This window comes from Anas platyrhynchos, chromosome 14 (assembly GCF_047663525.1).
Source record: "Anas platyrhynchos isolate ZD024472 breed Pekin duck chromosome 14, IASCAAS_PekinDuck_T2T, whole genome shotgun sequence".
NCBI classification, from domain to species: Eukaryota; Metazoa; Chordata; class Aves; order Anseriformes; family Anatidae; genus Anas; species Anas platyrhynchos.
Genome location: NC_092600.1, coordinates 8,467,501 through 8,493,049, shown reverse-complemented (window position 1 = coordinate 8,493,049; position 25,549 = coordinate 8,467,501). Strand labels below are relative to the sequence as shown.

At 41.9% G+C, this 25,549-nt stretch overlaps 1 protein-coding gene and 1 long non-coding RNA gene across 11 annotated transcripts in view; both read left to right on the top strand.

Annotated features, from left to right (window-relative positions):
- The window catches only part of LOC119718323 (uncharacterized), a 43,842-nt gene extending 21,765 nt beyond the window's left edge, over window positions 1-22,077 (top strand). Inside the window, exon 2 of the long non-coding RNA XR_005269315.2 lies at window positions 911-22,077. This is a non-coding gene — a long non-coding RNA (uncharacterized lncRNA). The remainder of the gene's footprint in view (window positions 1-910) is intronic.
- Window positions 1-25,549, top strand: part of EBF1 (EBF transcription factor 1) — a 272,798-nt gene that overhangs the window by 54,041 nt on the left and 193,208 nt on the right. The window lies entirely within an intron of this gene.

Below are 25,549 nucleotides of genomic sequence, written 5' to 3'. Positions count from 1 at the left end.
TTGACCTGCTAGATCACTGTTAAGGCAGGAACTTTAAAGCTTTTTTTTTTTATTATTATTTATTATTATTTTTAATTTTTCTTGCTTAGGAATATTCTACGTGTTTTATGAGTCAAGACTGAGTTTTGCCATTCTTTATGTACTGGCTCTCCTTCAACCTTAGGCTTCATTTCTGTGCATTTCAGTTGTTCTGAGAGATCAGTATTCTATTGTCTAAAGTTAAGGATGAAGGAGATGTTTGCAGGTGAGGGCTGCAAAAAGGCTTAGCTTTCTTCTGTGTGCTCGGTGGATACTGAGACTTTTGGTGTGATTGCTGGTGAGTTTCACAGCGTGTTATTTTGCCTTTTTAAGTAGTGGTGCTCAACCTTTTCACCTGTCTTGTCTGGAAATAAATATTAGTCCAAGGGACCATCCTATGAATTGTTGCCAAAATGTTTTTAATTACAGCCAAGTACCAGTTGCACTAAACTTTAAACTTTTGCTTTTCCTTTTGCTTTTCCCCATTCTATTTCCTTGCCAGAATACCCATGAAAGCATTTAAATTATTTTTGTTTTCCTTAGAACCCTTGGTCAGTCCTCTCATGGTTGCTTGCAGAATACTGACAGTCAGGTGTCAGGTTGAGAATCGATAAGAAAAAATGGAAACAAGAAGGAAATCTTTGGCTGCAAACATAGCTCTGGCTTTTTGGCTGCTGGGTTGGCCAGCAGGCAGGTGATGGTTGATCTCAAATGCTGTTTATTGGAAGAATGAGGCTGCAGACAGCCCTTAGGGGCACCCAGTGCGAGCGGCTCCCTACTGTAGGCAGGGCCCTGCAGAGTGATGGGTATTTTTGGGTATTTTTGCAACTGTAGGAGGATTCTGCCCCTTTCCCCCCAATTTTTTTGCGAGCCATCTCTTTGCTTTTGCCAGGGTTCCTGTCCATGGAGACTGATTCGGTGGAAGGGAGTTTCAGTGAGGAAAGAATGAGGAAAAGACCGTGTTTATTTCCTCCATGAAGGAGCCTGAGGATCTATCTCATTCAAAGACATCTGATTAATAGCCTGACCGAAACAGCGTTGGAAAATGTTCACATCATTTATCAGTTGGGAGGAGGGAACTGAAAGCAAAAAATATGTTTGTTTTCATTTGCTTCCCTTCTCTCCCTCTTCCATCCGTCCTCCTGCCCTCTCGTCCTCCCCGCAGGGAAGGAGGGCTGGCGGGGCAGGGACTGGCAGTGGGGAGCAGCCCTTCAGTGCACGGGCTTCCCAAACCCAATTACAGGATGCATTGTTAGTTTTCAGCTGAAAATTGGAACATTTCAGCAAATGGAAAATTTTCTGTCAAGATGTTCTTTTCTGTCCAAAACATTCTTTTCCAGAAAACTGTTTTGAAGAATAAAATTTTAGTTATTTCTGTCCTGGAAAACCTAGCTTGAGGTTCAGATCTGAGCTCCAAGCTGGCCGGTTGCTCCTGGACCTCTTACAATAGTTACACATCTCCCTGTGAGCTGTGCCTATAGGATGCTTGGAGGAGAGCAATATGTTTGTTTTTAATGATGCTGCTGGTTTTCGCTATAAATTTAAACAAAGTGGGCGGTATTGGAACCAGCTGCTAGAATTTTTTGTTTGTTTGTTTTCATGAGAAAAATGGTAACGTACTGCAATAAATTAAACAATGTACATATTTTTACATAGTGCTGTCTCTAAGCGTCTAGCTGCTCGGAAATTACAGAAGCCGAGGGCAGCATTGGGCCCTGTATTCATTTCACACGCACTGAAGTAAAGCGACAAATGTTTCAGAGTAACTGGATTTCCTTTTAAAGTGACACTTTATTTGTGCTTGAAAAATGTAATGAGCCTTCACTAAGAGATTTTTCTGGCTGTGTTCCTTCTTTAATGACCTGCCCTTACAAAATAAGCTAAGGAAAAAAATATAATAAAAATAAAAAAAAAAAAAGGAGAAAAAAAAAACAAATCCATTTGGTCAACTTCTCTTTTCATTACATGGAGAGCAGCAACACTTTTAGATGGGGAAATAAAACGCAGAGCCTGATAGGTTCCCGTTAATTCTTCAGCACATCCTTAATTAGTGTTTTATGGCTAATCCTCATCATATATCTTAAAGAGTTTCACTTGAGCTGGTTCCCCGCAAGTTTTATTGCATGCAGGATGCTTGGCGTGGCGGTGGGTATGGCTGTGGCCTCAGTGCGGAGGCAGAGCTGCTGATCCTCATAGATGGCTTGCTGGAGCTCAGTACCCCCAGGCTGCCTTTCCTCTGTGTGCCTGGTGTTAAATTTGGGGAAGCAGCTGGTCACTCCGAGCTCATCCTGTGGGAAGCGGTGTGTGCAGGGGAGCGGTAGCACTGAAGTGTGCTTTGCTGCTGGTTCTGCAGCCTCTAATTGAGCTGCACGACAACACCATTCAGGAACTATCAAAATAAAGCCTTTGAGGAGATTTGTGTTAACAAGTTGGGAAGAAATGGGGCTTTCTTGCAAGCGCGATATGCAGATCAGGTGCCTATTCTGCCCCGTGCTGCAATTGAAATAGCACTGTAAAAAAAAAAAAAAAAAAAAGCCTCTTTAAAATGCACTGGTACTCTGGTACTCATTTGAAATAGCACTGTAAAAAAAAAGGCCTCTTTGAAATGCACTGGTACTCTGGTACCCTGGATGTGCAGTTTTGGATGTTAACTAAAAACACTAATTTTAGTGCCCTCAGTGTATAAAATACAAGTATTTTACAATTAGCATCAGTAATGGGAGCCGACTAGACTTCTCCCAGTATCTATAATTGAAAAACACTATAGGGTCCATTAAGGCCATTTAAAGTTGCGATGCAGTCTGATGGTATTAAATTATTGCAGGGATCACACACGTGGCACTACAAGTTAATGCCCACGACTGCGAGCAGCCAGTGTGTGCTTTTTTGTCAACGCTGCAGTACTTCACGACTATCTCAATTGTTTGTGATAATTTAGACTTAATGCTATGTACTTTTTCATGAAATATTACTAATACCCAGCAGAGGGGCTGGGAATTAGCATTTGATTAAAGCCGGCTTGGAAATAAATGCTGTTTGGTGGCCTCTCTCTGTGCCATTCAGCACAAGTTTATTTTCCATTCAGATAACCCACGTGGAAGTGATGGGCTTTTCCTCGGTTTCAAATGATTTTCAGTAATTAAACCCGAGAAGAATGGCTCGCTGCCGTCCCCCCTCTCCCGGCGTTATGAGGACATTTGTCACCTCTCCACCTTTCGGCAGCAGCCGGTGGGGCCCAGCCGAGCGAGGCTGCCGGGGGACGGCCGGTAGGCCTTGCCACCTTCAGGCCACGCTCCCCCGGGGAAATCGATCTGCCCGGGAGCCGCGTACAATGTAGATGGAAATGAGACTCTCGATTTTAATTTGCGAAGTAAAAGTTGCAAGGCAGGGTTCGGGAAGGGGAAATCTGAATTGCTGAGCATTTAAGCTGGATGGTGCTGTGCGCTGAGCTAGGAGTTAGCCCTGGCAGCAGCCCAGAGTGGGATGCGGTGAGAAACTTCGCTGTCTGTCTGTCTGTAACGTGTGGCAGGACCGATTTGAAAAGGTCTATTTGAAGAAGGGAGAAAGAGGATGAGTTCTCAGTTTTCTCAGTTTTCTGGGGTGTTTCTCAGTTTTCTGGGCTGTTTCCCCTGTGCTGGTGGATCCCATTCTCATTATATTATGCTTTTTGTACCGCACACCAAATATTTTGTTAAGAATGTGACAGAAATGTCAGCATAAATAAGTAGTATCGGAGCTCTGCCAAACATATTAAATGGTGCTCCCTGATCAGAACATAGCAGCGAAGCAGAATCTGTGTCTGAGGGAATACCCACAGAACGAGTGAGGAGTACAAACATTAATGAGCCTGATATAAAACATTTTTAAAGCATTTTTATAGTTGCTATAGAAACACCTTGGCCTTCACTCTTGCTAATTAGTTGGATTTTGCACATTTTATATTTGAAAATGCAAATCGGTTTTCATAAATTATTACTTATTTTTCATTTATATTTACAGTACCATTATCCAGATACATGCAGGAAGTCTGAGATATTAATTAGTTATACAACACAAATAAGCATGACATTTATGGTTACAAGACATCTCTTGTTTCAAATATTCGTCTGGTAAATGCTTGGAGGAACTGTGCAAAGATTAATGTGTTTGTGGGAGAATTAGGTAAATATAAATGAATTGAGCCTAATAAGTTTTTAATAAAGTGCATTTTTGGAGCAGGAGAAGAAATAGCATTATTTCTAAGAAATATAAGAAATATAAGTCTGTCTTTACATGGCTGTGGAGGGCTAAGGATATCAGTTAGATTTTTCTCTGCTTCTCACCGGTGAACAGCAGATGTACATCGGTGCAAGTCCAGGGCAGACCCATGGCCGGGACCAATACACATGGATGAAGACCAGTATGCACGGTCCAGTATGTCACTGGGATGGTGTGTTCAGCCCCATCTCCTCTGCTTCCTAAGGCCTTGTTTGAAGTGCTACACTAGTCAGTGTACCTTTCTGATTTTGTATGCGGTACTCCAGGAAATACTCCAAATTCTTCAAATAAAATACACAGAAGCCTTTCTCTAAATTTTTTCATTTGCTAAATACCCTGTTTGAGTCAGTGAGGGCAGAGCTGAGGAGAAGGCTGCAACGACCTGGCTGTGCTGGTGTGTCAGGGTGTGCAGATTCCCCCATTTGCTATGGACGTGTTTCTGGAGGTTATCTGGAAATTCAGACCTTCTTGTCCTTTTTTGATCTGTGGATTTAGCATACGAGCAAAAGCCTTTTTGGCACGGTGGTCTGGTGGATTTTTTTATAGCACTTCACTAATTTTACTGTATTGCTTTAGTGATAATCAAGAATAACCGATTTTTCTGAGTCTGCCGTTCCATGTAAATCTGTATTTTTCCACATGATGGATGTTCAATAGTTGTAGGAAGACATTTAAATAACTGAGAAATGTGGTTTATTCATGTTATCTTGTTAATCAGTGGCTTCCTTAAATGCGTGTGCTCCGGACGGCACACACTAGGGTTTAAATGAGTTTATTAGCTGAGAATATGAACAGTGTGTTTGAATATAGTTGAATATATTTAAACCATATAAATAAAATAGTAACCAGATTTACTTTATGTGTTGCAATGAAAAAGGGCAAAAGTTTGGAAAAAAGCTTCTTTTCTCTTTTGGAAATTGAAACCGCTGCTAGCCGCGTACTCATGCACATATGCTTTGTGTCGTCAGTAACGAGAACGCTGCGGTGAGCGGATACCAAAGTGCTGCAGACAATGCTAATGGAACAGCTCCTCGATCTAAAAACATTTTTGTTGGCTATTTGATACTTGAAATGCCATCAGACAGCCAATCTGAAAAGGGGAAAAATTACATTTCTGATATGTTACATTGTGTTAAATTGGATTCTGTTGTCATGCCATGTACTGCTGTGTCATTTCATGTATTGACTTTTAACCAGCTGGAACTGCGTCGTCTTCAGAGATTGCAAAGTGACAAAACCTGACCTGCGTTATCGTTAGAGCAGTTGCTGTTCTCTTTTGGGGGGTCTGGAAAGTGGAGGAGGAATTCACTCCTAAGTATTTATGGAGCAAGACCTATGAATATGGAGTGCATTTTTATGCTGATTGCTGTCTTTCCTGCCAAGTGAAAGACCAGTGTCTCTGTAAGCGAGGTGGGAAGAGAGCTGCACAAACACATGTCCTGGTCTTGCAAAGTGAGTCTGAGCAGAGGAGGACGGGAGGAAACATGGGGAGGGATTTTCTGCCGTGGGGTTGCATGAGTCTGGAAATGAGCTGCCAAACTTTTTGCTCCGAGTTCTTCCTGCAGCATCTTCTCCTCCTATTCTTCTACATGCAGCATTCATCCAGTCGATGAGGTGGTAGATGGCTAGATTGCATTCACCCTAAAGTTTGGTACGTCTCTGCTGTGCTGGTGGGTGTTCCAGTGCGATGGGTGGCTGAGCATCTGCAGAGACAGCTGGCTCTGCTTTACGCGGCTTGAGGCGTGGGCTAAAATGGGGAGAAGAATTTCATCCCTTTTAATGAGCTCCAAAAAAGTGTCACTGCATAGAAATAACAGTGATAAGGCCATCAGAAATGCTTAAGCAGACAATGATACATTTTAACTCCTCAAAAAAAAAAAAAAAAAAAAGCATACAAATAAAAGTTCAGTGGCTTCTGTATGACTGAGGCAGGACTAATTCTGCACAGCCTTCTGTGAGCAACATGCATGACATATGGTAATTTTTGAATATAAACACAAAAAGAGTTAAAACGTGAAATTTAAGGCACAGTTCAGAGAGAACTCAAGAAAGACAGTGTGCACCAGTCTGCAGCTCAACACAAGGACTGGTTTGCCAAGGCGTTGCTGCAGTGGTAATTCTCTCTGGAGCAGACAGGCTGTTCCTTGTAACAGTGGCCGGCATTTCAGCTCCAAACTGGGAGAAGGGGCGAGAGGATAGTTTTTGTATTTGGTGTTTTCTTTTTATGGACATTGCCTCTTCTGCTCTCCAGCTCCTAAAAATGTTTGCGTTTTTGGGGACGAAATAAGCAAATGTCTTTGTATTTTTTTTGTGTGTGTGTGTTTCTCCCCCAGTACATTTTCAGTAAGAAAGGCAGGGGACAAAATGAAGTAAAATGCAGAAGTTTTCCTTTCCAATTTCTTTGCCAAAATTGAGGTAATGAAATCAGTAGTGCTCTTGGGATTTCTCTCGCTCCCTCTCTCGAATTTTGGTATTTGTGACATTTGCTCCTCTTATGATGAAATGCTCCTAAAAAGTCCCACACTGAAAATGTCAATAAACAAAGCAATAAAAGAAGGAGGGAATGGTAACAAAAAGGCATTGTTTTCGGTATGTGGTGAACAACAGGCTGCAACGACAAGTTCTCGAAATAGACCCCATCCTTCAGGACGCGGCCCTGATACCTCTGTTGCACAGGATAAACTAAATCGCCAGGCATTCACCAGTCCCCAGACCCACCAAAGCAAACACGCTCTTGATTTCAGGGCTGTCATCGGTGCCGGGAAGGCCCTTGCAGGATCACAAAACAAATCGAGCAGTGGAGGGCTTCCGGGCAGCCAGCTAACAAAAATATACTCTGGGAGGATGCAGTCCGCTGAGCTCGGCGTCCGACGCAGCAGTGGGCTGCAAACCTGGGCTTCCGCTGCAGCGCTTCGCCCCACATCTGGAGGGGCCGTGACAATCAGTGTCAGACCGTTTTAGAAATCAGATACTCTGGGTATCAGGAAGTTGATTCGACTTCCACTTCCTTAGCAAAACACGCATTAATATTTCAGGTTCTCTTTTATAAAGCCGTGTTCTGTCCCGAGCACAGGCTGAAATTATGCGCTGGGAACAGGCACTGGGATGGAGCGGGGGTGCGCGCTGATTTCGGGCCATTTTTAAAAAGTGCAAGCTAATTGAATCCTGCTGGTTTGTTAGTGTTCTTTGACAGCTTTATATAAGTACTAAATAATATTTATAAAATAGATATATATGTCTGGATAGGCATACACACACCTACAGAAAGGAGGAAAAAAATCTATAAAACATTTCCACACTCAGTTAGAAGAAAAATCATGTTTATTATGCTTGGTTCTGTGCTGTGTTTAGCATCTTTCTTCAATTAGATGACCAGATGACACGGATCTTCCTGTTACTTTCAGTAAGCACAAGCTTTACTACCAAGGTTGGACATTTTGCTTTCCCTTTTTGAAAGACAGTTTCCCTTTAAAAAAAACAACTTATTTTATTGTAACAGATTAATAGGGTGCCACAAAACTGATAACGTGATCCTGAATGCCGTGTGGAATTCCAGTTCTAATCCAATAGCCTCATTTTTCTTACTTTAAAAAATATTTTTTTGTTTCTGAAAGTTTCTTTTATTTTCCTTTTAAATGCTGCTGGGGTAAAAAAAACCAACAACAACAAAAAAACAAACAAACAAACAAAAAAAACCCACACAAACAAAAACCAACAACAACAGAAAATAGTTCTTTAGGAGCTTTGCTGATTCAGTGTGAATAATCTTTAAATAATCTTTTTTTTTTTTTCTTTCCTTTTTTTTGTTTTGTTTCAAACAAACAGTGTATATGTTAATGTTGGTTATCTGAAGTTTCATGGTCAACAGATGTTCAGTGGAATAATATGCAAAGGTTTAAATTCAGGCACTGAACATTTTTCAAGGGGAGTTTACCTTGTGGATGCAGACATGTCTTTTTAGAAATGCTAAATCCTTTCCCCCACTAACCCCCCTCCCCCAGCACTTTAATCAGAAAGTGATGTAAATGTGACAAATATACTCCTGTATACCAATATTTAAAACAACAAGCATAACTTTTGACAGCTGTCTACCGAAGTGCTCCCACCTGTGGATAAAACACAACACTAAACCCTTTTGTCTCTACCCAAAATTGGACCTAGGCAAGTAGCTGAGTCCTAAACTCAACCCCCTCACTGATGGGCTGACGGTCAAAGAGCATTCCAGCGCTGGGAGCCATGGACCCAAAATGACCATTTTCCTAGCCCCAGCTGCTCATATCTGGGCACAGTTAATCAGAGAGCAACAGCAGATCCCAAATTATAGGGCTGACAGATTGAGGGCGACAGTGAGTCCCTGGGTGCTCAGCCCAGGGATCCCTGGCAGAGGTTTGCAGGGGACGGTCTGTGGATGCTGCCGGAGCACTTCCAAAAATGATGTGCTAATGCAACCCCTGGAGGAGCATCCTGAGGTGAACAGAAGGGGAGAAGGAAAGGCTGCCCTGTGCTTCCAGGTGGTCTCAAATTAATATTAGAAAGAGGGATGTAGTGGGTATTTAGGGCATTTATTTAATAAGCAGCCAGAGAGGGAAAACAGATTTGAAAGTTGGCATGGCTTTTATTTTCAGTACAAGCTGGCTTACTGTTCCCTTTAGCTCATGTTTAGCAGCTGTAATTGTTGCCTGTTACTCTTGGTGTGAGCAGCCTAGATCACAAAGTCTTTGTTTTCAAAATCTATCAGTTGTTCGGTCCATATCCATCCGTCAGTCCACCCATCCATTCTCAGAGATGCACACCTTCTTAGCACCAGACCTGTGAATTTGGGATGTGCTGCAGCAGGGAGGAGCCAGGGCAAGCCCAGGACAGCTGTGTGGATGGCACATCACCCGCTGAGCTGCACAGCCCCAGCCCACACGCTGCTCCCCCAGCCCTGAGCATCACCCTGCAGGGACCGGGAGCGGTTCCCAGCTCAGCTCCCAGTCTATCAGCTGCGACCCATCAGCCACAAACAAGGGGCAGTTGGCAGTGCTTAAAATTTATAATTTTTTCCCCTGGGAAGAAGCTGACATGCAAACCTACCTACAGAGCCTGGGTTTGCTGCTGATGCTTTACCTGGATGCTGAACCGGGCTTCTAATTGGTTTCTCCCAGCCTATTTTCCAAGTGTAATAAATGGTTTGGGGTGCTGAGCAAGTGTGTGTTGTTATTGCTAGGGACATCGCTGTGATTTTCCAAGGAGGCTGAAGGGGTTAGGTTCCCAGGTCCTTTAAAAGTGTCAGACTAAGCCCGTTGTGCTACCAAGCTGTAAATCAGCAACTGAAAAAGCAGTGTGTATGTGTGTGTGTGTGAGACCCCTTCTGTGTGTCTTTGTGAGCAGGCTGAATCTTTAATGCAAGGAGAGGAAGGGGTTTTCTGTAGGTGAATATAAAAGAAACATTGAGGTTCTTTGGAGGTGGCATCCTGGAGATAGTTATATGGGAAAAGTCAGACACAGCCTAGGGGTGCATCTTTATTTTATTTATTTGTTCATTTGGCCTGGAGCTGGACTCATCATATGATTGCAGCTGCTGTAAAACTTATGTAGGGGCCAGTACTGCAAAGGACAACTGAGTGCCTCTTTGTGAATTCTCTGAGCATTCAGGGAATAATTTAATAAATAGGCTGAGAAAGCCATCACTTCGTAGGTTTCTAAAATGACACTTTTCCCTATCATTTTTCTCTTAACCATTTTCTATTAAAATTTTCTAAAAGCAAAGTTAGGGCCACTGAATAATTTTGCTTTTAGAAGACAGGAGTCCTTTTAATAGAAGAAATTGTAGCTCTGGAATGGTTTGTGCATTGTAGGGCTTGTTTTTCCCTTATGTCTTACGCCTGCGTTCTCAGTGCAGAGGGTTTTGATGAGTGAATCTTTGCTGGAAGGGGACAGTGGACGTGCTATGAGGCCCAGGACTCTGGAGATGTCCTCTTATGCCTGCTCTAGTTTTTCTGCTAGGATGCAGATAGTTGCCCTCAGGTTTTCCTGAGAAAATCATAGGATTTTAGATGCCAGCTTCTTCTGAAAAGATGAAGAACTCAAAGCACTGAGAACTGCCAAAGGCTTGAGGTGGCTGCTGTGCCCAAGCACTTGGAAATCTGTCCCTGGATTCATCCCTATCTCCAGGCTGATGTCCTGGAGTGGGCCAGCCCCAACCACACACCTCACTGCTGGATCCACAAGTTCACAGGTGCAAGACCGGTAGTGACCCATGTCCAGACCAGTATTTTCTTTACAAACCAGGAATGCTGTGCTTAAAATTTTAAACCAGCCCCAAATACTTGATTTCCCAGCTGTGTTCAGCTTGCATAGGAATGTTACCATGTAAGTAGCCTGTCCCCAGCAACCTTCCTTAATGAAGGAAATTTATTTTTTGTTGTTAAAAGAGACATTTTTTTTTTCATTGACACATATTTTCCTCTTCAAGGTATGAATGTTCCATTTTATGCTCTTTCTGTTTTATTTGGTTTATGTACTCCCTCAGGTATCAAAGCAACGGCCATTTGGTCATTCGGGGGGAAAAATGCATTTAACAAATGCTTTTCTGACCCATATCTTGCTTTGCTCTCAGAGAGCACTCTGCTCTCTTCCTCACACAAAGCAACCCAAGTTTCATAAACAAAATGTAAGATTTTCATGACATAAAGTTGCAAATTGTGTTGTCATCCAGATTATTGATGTTATTTTTGAGGTGGTGTAGCTACAGGCATTGAACAGGGCAATCTGCCTTTAAGACAATGTGAAATACCCCTTTAAATTAAAAATACTCAGCACAGAAAGTTCTGTCGCATTTCTTAAAAGCCTGCTGACGAATAGCTTTACACTGGGAAATGGCTTCCTAAGCATGTCTGGTTGTGTCTGTCTCTATATCTGAAAATGGGGATATTTTATTTTAGCAAAGATTCCCAAGAGATCTGCTTGTCTCTTGCTCTTTACCCCTGCTCGCTCTTGATTTGCGTGGTGATGAGTGCCATGATGCTTTATGGCATTGATGGTATCTTACTTAGCAGCCTCGTTGCTTGGTTCTTATAATTGTGCAGAAATTGTACTGGCACTGGTCATTTTAGAGCCTATTATATTCCCAACGCCCAAATAGAGTTGATAGAAAATGATATCGTCCTATGGCATTTGAAGGGGCTTCTCCCTGGCAGTGGTGTTTGGAAGACCCGCAACTTTGGACAGATACACAATGGTTGTAAGAGACCTGCGTTCACTGCTCCTTTTTCCTGGTTATGAGAAAGTAAGAAAGAAGCCAACTTTGATGGTTTTTCTGTCATTAATTTTCAATGAGAATATGATTACGCTTTAATTGATGAGCTCTCCTGTGAAATTTCATGGCACAGATAATAAGGCTAACAGGTATCTTCCTGACCTGGGGAAAGAACAGACTTTCCCTGTGTATAACCACAGTGCTAATGACACTTAATAGAGAACATCATTTCACCTTTTCCTTTTTTTTTTTTTTTTTTTCAAATTCTTCTCCATCACTCACCAGGGACCACGCTGTCAGGGAATGTGTACAGCTTCATATATTTTTCAAGATATGCTTGCTACCTGTGTGATAAGCCTCATTTTATGCCCCACATTAGGCCCTCTTGCAGTGCGGGTGTTATTTGTTGTCTGGCCCTGGATTATCTTGGAGCAGGCACTTCCGCGATGCTGTGGTTTGGTGATTATTGTTCTTGACATTTTTCTCCATGGAAAAAGAAGAAACTTCCTTGTGACTGCATTTTGCTGTTCCAGGCGTATGCACTGCACAGCATCTTTACTATCTACTGATACCCTTTCTGAGGTTAATCTATTGTAAAATTAGATTGTAAAAATGGACACAGTTACCACATTTACATGCCAGCACCGAAGAACTCGTGGAATAATTCAAACACTGTACAATTCCTTTTGCAGAAATCACTGCAAAATTCATTTGTAAGTGACATGTAAACCATGCAAATTAGCATGGATTCTTCCTCAGTTCAATTCATCTTTCAGAGGTTGTTACCCTTCCCAATCTGATTGCTTTAAGAACACAGATTGTCTTCTCTTGATGGTGAAACTGCTTTAATCCCCTTTTCCAAAGGTCAACTAATCTCCAGTCTTAAGTGCAATAGATGCAAATACAGTTCTCTTGCAATGTTCCTTCTAATTTAATTCTCTCCTAAGCTTTCATGTATAAACCTAGTAATGGATCAAGTTTGGAAGGGGTCAAAAGGTTTCTGTTCCAGTAAAATTTAAATTGACATTGCATACTGATAATGGTTTGCTCTCCTTTACTATAAACACTAGCTACTACTCTATTGGCATATCATTTTGTGCAACAACATGACTCTAAACTGCAGCAGATCATACTCTTGGTTTTGTTGCAAAAAATGAGTGCCCGCAACCTGCGATATGAGAGAGGTAAAAATGCATCATTTTTAATTCACAGTTCTTATGCAGCATCTTTGGCCTACTTGTTTTATTCCATCATCCCTAATTGCATTTAGAAACTGAAAAATGGTGCAGATTGCACACAAATATAAAATTAATAATTAATTACCTGCCCATTGCTGAGACCTAAATAAAGGCCAAAATATGATTTTTCCTTTGCAGCCTACTGGAAAAAAAAGGCTCAGTATTAACCAGCTGTAGGAAGAATATTTTTTTTTCTTTTTTCCCCCCTTTGGCACAGAAACACCACATCTTTAAAAGAGGGCCCCATCTAGTATTGGATTGACTATAGACAGGAGAGTGACAAACACATTGTGAAATATTGACAAGGGCTTCTTGGTAGGCGGAACATGCCTGTGACGTCCCACTGAGCTAGGCCACGCTTTCCTGTTAAATTCGAAAGAGGGCTGGTGTTATCAGCGAGGAACACTTACGGGATTTGATTGATAAATTTACTGCTCTTGTGGATTACCCCGTCCTTTTGTGTAGGACTGGCAGAGTGTCAGGACTGGGTCTTGACAGACACCAGAACATATGTCCGGCCTAATTTGCTGTGAGGGCCAGGGAGCCGGGGTATTGTCAGGCACCAGCCCACCGTGACATGGAGCAGGAGGCTGTGCTTTGCTGGGTGGCACTGCTCCTTGAAGCCAGCCTTTCCTATTGCTGCTCTGTGTGACTTCGTGATGTACTAAAAGTGCTGCATGGTTATTAATGGAGTGCATGGAGGGGCACAGCAATAAAGGATGGGGTTATTGATTAGCTTGTCTTTTAAGCAGAGTTGTACAAAGCTTACAGCTTCATGCAAGGAACTTAAAATATTTTGTCTTCTAACCTTGTCAGACTTTCTGGGCTGCTTTTTCTGCAGTGGAATCAAGGAAGATTTGCTGGTGTGGTGGCCGTACTGGGCCCCAGTGCAATTCTTGCTGGTGGGCTGCCCACATGCTGGGAAACCCTGATGTTTCTGAAATAAAATAGGGTACAGAGCATCCGATTCTAGCACGTGGATTGCACTCTGTGTGTGTGTGTGTTTTCAACCAAAGCAGATGAGGGTGGGAACTAAGCAAGACACGGCACTCTTGGAGGATGTTTTAGTTTTCAGAATGCCCCAGAACTGGGGCTGTGGTGGGGGAAAAGTGGCCACGAGCCCCTCTGCCGGTCCTCCGTGGCTCTCCTGGGTGTGCTGCGAGGTGGGAGCTGGGGCTGGCCGGAGCTTGAGCTGCACGGTGCTGCCCTTTGTTCCCCACCGCCTGAGGGGAACGGCTGGCAAACTTCAGTGAGCGTCTGGCGTTAGGTTTGCAAAAAGAAAAAAAAAAAAAGGGAAAAAAAAAAAGAAAAAGAAAAAAAAAAAAAGAAAAAAAAAAAAAAAGAAGGGGAAAGAGAAAGGCACGGAACAATCCAAATGTGCCCTGCCAGCCTGAAATAGCTCGCCACAGGTTTGAAATCCATTTCCCACAATGGTAAGAATTAAAAAGCCACAAAAGCCGACCTGTACATTTGTGCTGTATGAGGATTGCTGATACACAGCAGAGCTGTCATTTTAGGAGGAAATCATCCATCATCTGCCTGCTAGTCCCCAATAATCACCTTCTATTACAGTCAGATTGAATCTTCAATCTGTGGCATAATGCCAGTTTTTCCACAGTTCTCAGTTTCCTGTTCTTTACAGAGGTATTCAAAATAATTTGCCATTCAACTCTACAAATGTAGCACTTGCCGAGAATATTAGTATTGTTAGCGTGTTGCTTCTAAAGAAAATCTGTGCCAAAGCCTAATTTGCTGAATTCATCATTGGTCACCCATTTACATTCCTCTCCCCTTTTTCCCCCCCACGCCCAGTTACGATTTTGTAATCACTGTTGTTGTTGTTGTGTTTCATACACACTGATGCAATGTACAATTTGAAAAAGATGTTGAGCAATGCTTCTATCGCTAACGATGTAAGCAATGACCTGATTAGAAAGACTCCATCAAGCAGAAAGCTAAGGGTGCCAGCGCAAGGAAAAGTCATGGAGAGGAAATGTGTAGTGAAAATGGCAAATGGTAAGGCAGAGTTTAGGACAGGCTTTATGGTGTCTCCCTCCCCTCTCATAGTTTGCCTATGGGAATATAGAGAAGACAACAGGGACATCCAACTTCACAAATATCTCAGAGATTCATGAGCAGCCAAAATGCCATGAGCTGTATTTGGGGGGCACTGGGGACCCAAGAAAACTTACCCACCTTTAAATACTTCGAATGTATTGGAATTTTCATGATTTTTCCCTTCTCCGCAGCAGGAATTAAGATGCAGCCTTGTGCTAAATTGAATCTCTGCCTATCTTTTGCAGCGCTTCTGATTGCCTCTGCTTTTCACATGTCATTTTAGTCTTCACCAAATAGATTTTTTTTAGCTTTTGCACAAAATTGAAGTACTGTATTAAAGCAGAAGCCTTTAGGGCATACCATTGTTTTTTTGCTTTTGGAAAATAAATAATAGTAAAATTTAATTACTATACCTACTACTTAAGTAAAGTTTTGGTTCCCCTATCCAAAGTCCAATTTCCTACTTTGTGGTTAAAGCTCCAGTATATTTTGAGGGCAGTGTACTGTTACATGCTTGAATTCAGCAAAGGAAAATAGGAAATAATTCACTCTGGCTTGAAAAGGGTGGGGATTTCTTTGTTTCTTTTTATATTTATTCAGGAAAAGCTGACAATCGTCCCACATTAATGAACAACACCATCAATCAAAGTGCTGACAATGAGCGGAAAAGCGAGGTAGATGTCAGACTGACGGCATATTGCTTTTTTCAGCTAGGCCAGGGCTGTTTATAGCACTTTTCACTGGCAAAACTCTGGCTGCAACTAGACAGGAATAGAAAGCAGAATCAGAAATTGCGTGCGGAAAGTTGCTCCTGTGCTTTGTAATTCAAAGTTAGCGTTGAAATCCAGCCACCGCAGCATTGTTTTCGAGGTTTTGCTGTGCAAGTTGGCTGTCTTCTTGATACCTCCTGGTGAAGAAATGATGCACCTTGCTTCAGAGCAGCTCACCCGAGGGCTGCAGCACCTTGTGAACAGAGCAGAGATGAAAATATCACTTGGGTCATGATCCAGTCTCTCCCTGGTGTCCCCTTATGAAGGCAGAAAATCTCTTGCCCCTTTTCCATGGGGCAGTTTATCTTCCCCATGGACATCTTTTTCTTGCCTTTCTCGTCTTTCTGGGCAACTTGCTTCCAGCAGAGATAAGCTGCCAGGTTCCCCCTCCCAGGGGGAGGTGGTGGTAACAAGAGCAGGGTGATGAGCCACCTGACGTATGGAGGATGGAGGGATGTGGATACCCAGAGCCATGGCAGGATGTCATGGGACCCAGACCACAGTGGGAATGAAAGCAGTCACCTAACATAGAAAGAGAACATTTTGACCACTGCCCCGTGTCAACTCATCTTCACCCACACTTGCTCTGTCTGGAGGACATGGGTCACCTCTGACATCTCTTCAATAGCCACCTAGATGCCTGTACTAGGGCTCTCTCTTTCTTCAGGACCTATCGTTCAAAACCCAGGTCCCCATCTTTCTCCTTTCCTGGATGAACCAAGGCCAACTTCTGCTTGAAGGCTTGGTCCAACAGTGCCTGCAGCTCCTGTCTGGCCGCTGGGACTGTGTTATTCAGCAGTGCAGGGCTGGGGCTGCATGGCAGTGAATCAAGCCCCATTTTCCTTAAACCTTTACAGAAACAACTATGTTATTGGAAATCACTTGAGTCATTGCCCCGCTGTACGACCTCAGGCAAGTCATTTCCCCTCTCTGTGCTGCCGTTTCAGCCCTCACCCTGCATCTGTCTCCTCACCATAAGCTGTAAGATCATCAGGGCAGGGCTCTGCACTTGGGCATGAACACAAGATAAAACAGAGGCTTCTGGCTCAAGAAATGGAGGAGGGAGTGGTGAATACAAAACCCAGGAATGTTTCAGTCATTTTGGCTTTGAGAATTTCATAAGAAAACAGTTTTGCCTACTTCTCTGCTGATGTGTGGGAAAACTTTTATTGAACTTTTTCATTTTTGAAACATCTGAGAGTTTTGAGTTTCCCTTAATTGTCTCTTTCCCACCCTCACTCAGCACAGAAAAAGAGGAGGAAAATGGGGAAAAATGATTAAACTGAAAAATAATGTCGGAGGGCGTCAGAACTTAATGTTTCCTTTTAATGCTTTGGAACTTTCCAAAGACAAGGAAGTCATGAAAAGTTGGAGCAGCAATTAAAAACAAATAATAATAAAAAAAGAGTCCCATAGAAGGGTTTTCATAGAAGGATCTGAAGGTTCAGGAGCTTTAAATAGGAGATTTTTACAGCTGTTTCCCTTCCTCTGCATTTTCAGTGGAAGAGCTTAACACAACCTCAGGGTAGGAGGTGCCTCCTGTGACTGGAGTATCCCAGCAGGGACAGCTGGTTCAGCTGGCCAGGTTTTGGCCAGTATCTCCTTTACTAAATACCTTTTGGTCTCACATGGCATTATATGATGCCTTCTGCCCCATGAGGGGCAGATGATGCCTGGGTGAGGGTTTGCATCCCCAAATCCAGCCCTGCACTGCTCTGGCCACACTGCAGGGTGTGAGGTTATAGCCGCATTGCTGTGGGACTGTGATTGGCTTTCCTGAGGCATAATAGAACTTTATTTTTTAAAATTATTTTTCTGTTGTCCAGAGCCCTGTACCTTAGAAAAGAATAGCAGATCACCTTTCTGGAGCCTTGCTCCTTTCTGCTGAGACACGCTGTGTGTCTTCACCAGGGTCAGCTGCAGGTAGTGGCTTACAGGGGGCATAGGATGAATGCACCGATGCCGCATCTGGTACGCCGAAAAGCTCATAGTAGGGTGGAAGTGGGTGGAAATACTGACTCCGTTGAGCTTAGGGAAACAGCTGCCCTCACATCTCCTTCATCATCTGAAACAAATGAAAACTGGGCTGATAAAATTCATGATGCTATTCCCAGCTGTTTTGTTTAAAGGAAAGTTTCCTTACGTGCAAACTAACTGAAAACTAGAGATGTAATTGCTACAAAATGTAACAGTATCTAGCGAAAATTACAGCTACTCGATGAAATATATATTTTCTCAGCATCAGCATAAAAGAAAGAACATTCTCATCCAGAAATGGTATGTAAATAAATAAACTGTAATTGGTTTGACAATGCCCCTTTTCCTGGCAGTGCCAAGAATCCTAGCATTGTAATTACACAGTTCTGGGCAGACATGTGGTTTCCATTAAGAAAGACTTGTGATTGACTGAGTTCATGAGGCATGTCAGAAAAAACACATCAATGTCTTTATAAAATGAAAAAATAGATCCAAACTTACTTCCAACTTCATGAGAAATGTGCATTTGTAAATACTCTGAACACAGTACAAGAAATAGAAGTAAAGCAAGTCGCTATCAGGAAAACTTGCCAAATTCATGTTGGAATATAAACTTAGACAACCAAGTGCACTTACTTTTGTAAGGCGAAGAAACTTGTTCTTGCATTTTTGGTGAGCATTTAAAGTTTTCCTAACCATTTTTTTTCCTGTTGTTTCTATTCAGCAGTGTAATAATTGAAAATGTTTCCAATAAAAATGAAAACGATATTCTACCACATTTTGTTTTACCTACATCACACAAGAGCACTTAAAGCTAAGATGCAAGCTTTAAGAGCAAAGAACTGCAAGTAGTTATTATTCTGTAAGGAAGGAAAGCTGGCTAGTTAGGTAAGGGAAAATTTTATCTAAGAGTATTTTAAACTAAAATTCTAATGACTTGTTTTAATCACTTAAAGTGACTAAAATGTTGGATAGTTTATTTTCTGCCTTAGCATAAATACTTTTAAAATGACAAACATTTTAGGATGCTGCCAAATACTGTCATCTCTTGGCAACCTTAACATTTTATGCTAGATGTATTTTTCTTGACAACAAAACAATTCAGTCTGTTTCTCCTCTCCCCCCTCCTTGAAAAACAGCAGTGGCAAATACAGGGTGCTTTTAAATGGACTATATATGTGATGACTTTTTAATATATAAATTCAGATTCAAAATGTAGTCATTTTAAAAAGAAAACTTTTGGGGTCATTAGCTGTGCCCTTTTACAATTGTGCTAAATAATAACATTTCTTTCTTGACCCCTCCCAATATAACTTGAAAAAAATTATTTTTTCTGTGACGAGGAACATTGCTTTTATGGCTAGGTCACTGCCCAGTGAAGCTAGCTGTCCTGTGTGTGACTCATGGCTCTGCCACAGGCTTCTGGCATGGATGCAGGCAAGTCATTGAATCTTTTTGTGCCTCCACCTCATTGCTATGAGGTTAAAATCCACTAATCACTGTGAAGTGCTTGCATGGCATAGTGGTGAGGATCAGAGAAATACCTAGAAAGATACGCAAAGTCTAGCAAAGGATTTAAATTGTGTGCTGTCTGCAAAGTTTTCTAACACTTTTTAAACTTTTCCAAATACTTTTAAACTTTTTAATCTTTAAATTCTTAAGAAATGTTGAACTGGCAGCAGACACTATTCTGTTCAGTAACTCTAGACAATGGTAACAAGGCAAAAGTATAGATATGGTCTAAGCCATCAAGGCTTAGCCCCTGCTCCCATTCCTGCACTGAGAGTTGAGTCGTATACATACAAATTTCTTAGTTTTTCAGGAAGATTTAGCAGAGAAGAGGTAGGAAATTTCTGAAGTTTACGGGGCAAAATTTCTTGTAGGGAAACAAGTGTACATCTTATGGCTCAGGACAATGAGCACCCTATCACCTTCAAACAACTTTGGAGCTTGGTCAGTGTGTCAATGGGCAATTCTAGCTTATTTCTTGCTTTCTAAAGTTAATTTGGAAATGTGACTTATTTAAATTGTTCTCTTCGGAGTTGTCATGCCATAAAGCCTAGAAGCTGGATAAAAGGGCTTGCCTGTCACCTTTGACAAACCAGCCACTGCTATTAAAGTTTGTCCCAGCAGACAACACTGTCTCACAGTATTGACTTTTCCTATGTGTTTTAAGAAATGGCAGGAACCACACTCTCCATTTTGAAGTGGCTCCTCCAGAACAAACTTCTCAGGGAAGAGAAACTATCGACTTTCCTCAAATGATCGCACGCCACAAAAGTCCATGTTTGCTTGTAGGCTTCGGTTTGTATACATGCCATATTAAGAACTGCTTTTGTAAATAAGCTTTTAGGTAGTGTGCTTAGGGAAATGATGTTTTGCAGAGGATGCATGCAAATTGTGGAGATCCACATCTGAATTTCTGATCCTGGTATTGAATTTATAAATCACAGCAATCTGTGCAGAATACCTAAATGTGTCATTGGCTCGTCACCTCGACCTGAGTGACAAAAGGAGCATTTCTACCCACTTTGTTCCTTGGAACAGGCCCTGAGTTTTAAAGAACATGTTCAATGTGAAAGTAGATTGGAAAAATCCCCATCTTCAGTTTCTCAAATGCAGTCTTTCAGAGGGGAATAATAGCAGTGGGGGGCCCAAAGGAGTTGGGGAGGTTTTGAGCACCCACCGATTGCAGAACCAGTCTCTTCATCTTAGTGTGATGAGCAATTTCTGGAGTCCTTGCATATTTTATTAAAAATTCATTTTATGGAAAGAATATTTCGTTCATAGTTTCTCATAGTACAGTTTCATTATACTGTGCTTTTCTGCTCTGTATATAGTAATAGTATTAGTGATCAGCCCTATTAGCAAGGTTTCAAAAGAACAATTGTGTCTCTGTAAAGCCTTGAAACAGCAGTTAAAAATAAAACTTCCAGACTGATTACAAAATCAGCACTGTGCAGATGACAAGAGATGTCTTGCTGGAGTCTGATTTTTGCTGTGAGACTATTCTCTTGTTTTTGGAGTTGGAAAGACATAAGGACATTAGACTACAGAAAGTCTAGAAAGCTTAAAGCTACCTATTTTTGCAAAGAACAGTTTGACATGAATGATTTTTGAGTAGAGGGCCTGGCTTAATCCTCCATTTTTCTAGGTTCAGTGCCAACCCCTGCCATTGGGATGAGGTGGCCAGGGCTGAACACAAGCACAGCTGAACACAGTCATCTACTATGTGCCCAGTGCATGAGCGATCCCATGGGAATCAGTGAGGGCATGAGAGGAAGGAATGAGACTTTTTGCATTTCCTCTATGTTCAAGAAGTTTGTGGCAGAGTGGACTTCCTGGTAGCAATAACACAGTCGGAGCCTTTTTCTTCTTTTTGTCTTTATCTGTGATAAGGGCCCTAAAGCTCTGCCATGCGGACAGAGGGAGAAGAAAGGCGGATTGCCGGTGTGAAATCTGTGCGTGAAATGGGGGGATAACTCGCAACTACCGGCAAGAATCTGGCAATCCTCACTCTTGTTATAGGCTTCACAAAGCTTTAGGGAGACCTGACCACCTCAGAGTAGCTGCTGTGAGAGCAGCGTGTCCCCTAGGAGCTCCTCCACATAAAATTTGGAGCAGCGTGAGCTGTGATCCAGGATTTCTACCCTGAGGAGCTGCAGGGGGTGGTTTCTGATGGCAGACAGCTGTGTGGCTGCTGATCCAGCTGTACTGCATTTGGGGAAAGGAAATTCAGGACTCAGTACCACAGGAGCAGGCTTTTAAAAGCATTGGATGTTTGGGGCTGAGCTTCCTTATGCATCTTCAGCATTGCTCTACCAGGCAGCTACACCTCTGCTGGGGTGATTTTGCTAGCCTGTCCGTTCACAGCTCTGGAGGTGATGACTAAGATGTTAAATGCTGTGTTAGTGAGTAATCCAGTGCCAAATTCACAAAAATATGAGGATCTTAGATGCTCTGCAGGAGCTGCTTTTCCATTGCTTTGAAAGGAAAGTTAAGCACCTAAACTGAAGTTTAGGTATCTAAATACCTTTGTTGATTTTGGCTCAAAGCAAGTCACTCAAGCGGTTTTGAATATGATATCCATAATGTATCACTTTGCTTCTTTTTAAATATTTATGGAGAAGACGCGGGGTGAGGCAAGGGGGTGATAAGGCTGACTGTAAAATGAGAGAGGACATTGGACTCTTTCTGATGTCACTGCAGATGAGTCACATCTCCACATTATGACTAGTCTTACAGTGGCTTATGAGCCTTCCCAGTTTAAAAGGAACGTTTTCAAAATATTTTTAAAGCATTTAAAGTGCCTGGAGAAGTTCAGGAGACAGCTTTTTATTATTATCATTATTTATTTATTTTTATTATTACTATTCAGCAGGGAATTGGACAGGTTCTCATGTGCTGATTGTACTGCCAGAAAGACATGTTCCCTGATGGAATACCTGAAGCCTTCTAGAAGGGGAGGATTCAGGGAGTTTAAGGTGATGGAAACTTCTCTTTTGAGGCAGATAAGAAACCCCTAAGTTTCATAGGGAAAAAAACAAAACAAACAACACACACCTGAATGATCTGAGATTTCTCCCCATGGATTCACTACTTCTCTGTTTACTTTTCTTTTGGATGCCTCAAGGAGATTAACCTGCTGGGGAATCTGTCTTCCCACCCATGCACTGTGGTCCCTTTTCCTGAATTGCTCCATGTTGTTGCATCCACATGATAATTAACTGTGCCTACAAAGAGCATTGAAGATAAGTAGTCTTCAAGCCTACTGCTTAATTACTTTAGTTTTGTCTTTTTGCTCCCCATCTCTGTGCAGTCTGTATTATTCACTGTTATTGGAAATAGATTCCTTGAGTTGTAGCTGCCGAGTGGTTTAGGTTGTACTCTAAGATGGTTTTAGTAAAAATGTACAGTCAATGACACTTTCAGGGAGGCTAATAAATGAATCTACGAATCTTTCCAGAAAGTACATTCATTCAGAAAGCACATTTATGTACAGAAAAACTCATTTTTTTTTAAATTATTATTATCAAAACTTTCAATTTCCAGAAAATAAAACCAAGTAGGAGACAAAGTTTTTTTTTGAGTGAAACTGCCAAATGGAGTGCCTGTCTTGTTTAAATACCTGTCTTGAAAAAGCAATATTCTTACATTTAGGGAAAAAAAAAAAAAAAAAAAAAGGACAGGGGGTTAGAGTAATGAATGAGATTGTGGAGTCTAGGTCTATGTTCCCCTTCTGAGGAAAAACAGGGTTATGGAAATCCTCCTAATGAGGTGAACATGTTCTAATGCATATTAGTTTTTTTTTTTTTTAATAGTCAAGCTATTATTGCAGACTACTTTAATAATTTGAAATAAGATGTGATTGTTTTCTGCCTGTTGGACTTCCCCCTGCAGTTCCAGCCACACCTTACTGCTTAAACTGTCCCATTTCTTGTAATGTGAGCAACATTCTAAAATAATAATAGCATGCAATATCCCACCCTAAAATACGTACATTTTTTATGCATACGGATGGGATATATGCACCTAAAGTGAAATTAACGTGTGTGCTGCTGTGGGTCTATGTTTGCTATGTAGAGTCTCTGATGTTACAGAATGGAAATAATATGGTATTTAAAATGGAAATGGCGTGGTGATACATTTGCAGGTAACATTTGACTTTGTTATTTCCTAGGAGAATCTGGGTGCATTATGATGCCTCTAATGTATGTGTATTCTAATAGTAATGCATGCTACAGTGATAATCTCCTGTACCAAAACAAATAACACATATTAGAATACAGAACTCAAAATTTTTTATGGTTGTTAGGTAAAGCAATTTTCAAATTAGTTTTTAATGAGTTCTAATATTTTAATACAACACAAATTTTCAAGTTAGAGGTGCTTTTTTAGTTTTTCTTTTTGTTGTTGTTTTAGACAATAGGATACAATATTACTTCACGGGATAACATTTAATTAAAATATACTAATTTATGTATTTGTTTATTAGTTTTATCCCTAAAGCAGCAAAAACCTCTGTGTGATTTTTATGAAAAATGTAAATGAGGGCTTTGGCATCACTAATAAAGTGGAATTAGCATACATTTAAAAAATGGGTTGTTTCACTTTAATAACATTTATAGCGATAACTCTAAAGGTGCTGCTTTGGTTGGGAGTGCACTGAGCTTGCACTGAGGCAGGGGAGGACCAGATTTTGATGCTGTGGTTTATCTTCTACTCAGAACAGCCCTGTGCTCCTCTGTTTGTTGCATCCTGGGCTTTGAGGTGGTGCAGCACTGATTTACACTGTTGATTTACCCCATGGGTGGCAGCTTGGGGTGGAAGTGGGAATGTGGCTTGTTTAGGCCAGAGCTTTAGCTGAGGCAGGATCAGGCTGCTCTGGGAATAACCGTCCATTTTCCTAATTTCCTTTTTGGCTTTACTAGGTTTTACCTGATGAGGTCTTGTCAAAAAAAAAAAAAAAAAAAAAAAAAGTTTCCTCTTATTACTTCAAGTGTATGAAGAGTTGCAAGGAGAAAGCCCAGCTGGTCCTGAGACAGACAAAATTTCCATTGGAGTTTATAGTAACTGTGTTTGAGAAAGGATTGTTAAGATCAGGCCTCAAATTTTTCTCCTGTGATATAATGCGTCACTGCAAGACAAACAGGGTTGCTGGCAATCTGCTAATGAGACTCTTTGTGTTTGTGTGGCTTTGTTGTTTTAATCATAAGTATTTTTACAAGACCCTGTAGCTTGCTGTGGGCTCGATCCGTGGTGTCAGCAAGGGTTGTGCTCTGTGGGGCCGGCTCCGGTGGGCCCGACCTGCATGTCTGTGCTCAGAGAGGTGTGGACTGGGCTCCTCTGGGCTCCCACTGAGTGGTTTGTGCTTCTGGGGGACTTTTTGTACCCATATATCAGAAATTAAAATGAGTATCCCCCCTCTCCTTCTCTTAGGCCCTCATCTGTTCCTTATCTTGCTTACAGAAATAATAAAATTGAAATATAGGAAGGCAAATAGTTTCAGAAACGTTTTGAAAGCATAATGCTGAGCATTGCTTTTGGCAACTGACATACAAAAGCTCCTGTGGGGCTGTGTTGTGATGGCTGGTGCAGGGATTTCGGTAGCGGGAGCACCTGCCTCTCTGTGGGACGTGGCCACCATGTCCTTCACGTGCACCTCCTGGGCGTTTGCAGGCCCCTGTCAGCCTGAGCGCACACCTTCCCGACAGAAAACTCTCCCCGAACCCACCCAGCTGCTTCCTCCCCATCCTTCCTCTGTCACTTATTTAGTTTCACACTTCTTCACTTCAGTGCCTGCGCCGGGGCTGTTTGCTAGTGAGCTGCCCCAAAACACAAGGTCTTGGGGGAAAAAGGGTGAATTTTGTACAGAGGCTGCTCAGGGCAGTGAGGGCGGTTGGAAGCCTCAGGGCCTGGCTCGAGGCATGGCTGCAGAGGGATGAACTTGTGTGTGCTCTTGTGCAAGCCCTTCCCTTACCGCCTTGGGAGTAGTGACAGCAGTGTTGGCTGAGGTGGCTCATGCCTCATTCACAGCAACTTTAAAGAAATTAACCCTGTTTTTTATTGTTAGGACTGTATTCTCTCTTCTCTTCTCTTCTCTTCTCTTCTCTTCTCTTCTCTTCTCTTCTCTTCTCTTCTCTTCTCTTCTCTTCTCTTCTCTTCTCTTCTCTTCTCTTCTCTTCTCTTCTCTTCTCTTCTCTTCTCTTCTCTTCTCTTCTCTTCTCTTCTCTTCTCTTCTCTTCTCTTCTCTTCTCTTCTCTTCTCTTCTCTTCTCTTCTCTTCTCTTCTCTTCTCTTCTCTTCTCTTCTCTTCTCTTCTCTTCTCTTCTCTTCTCTTCTCTTCTCTTCTCTTCTCTTCTCTTCTCTTCTCTTCTCTCTTCTCCCCTGCCTCTCCCCACCCCCCCCCAAAAAAAAATAATATATATTTTTTTCAATTATCCACGTCATCAAAATGTTTTAATGAGGAAATCCCGACTGCAGGAAGGTCGG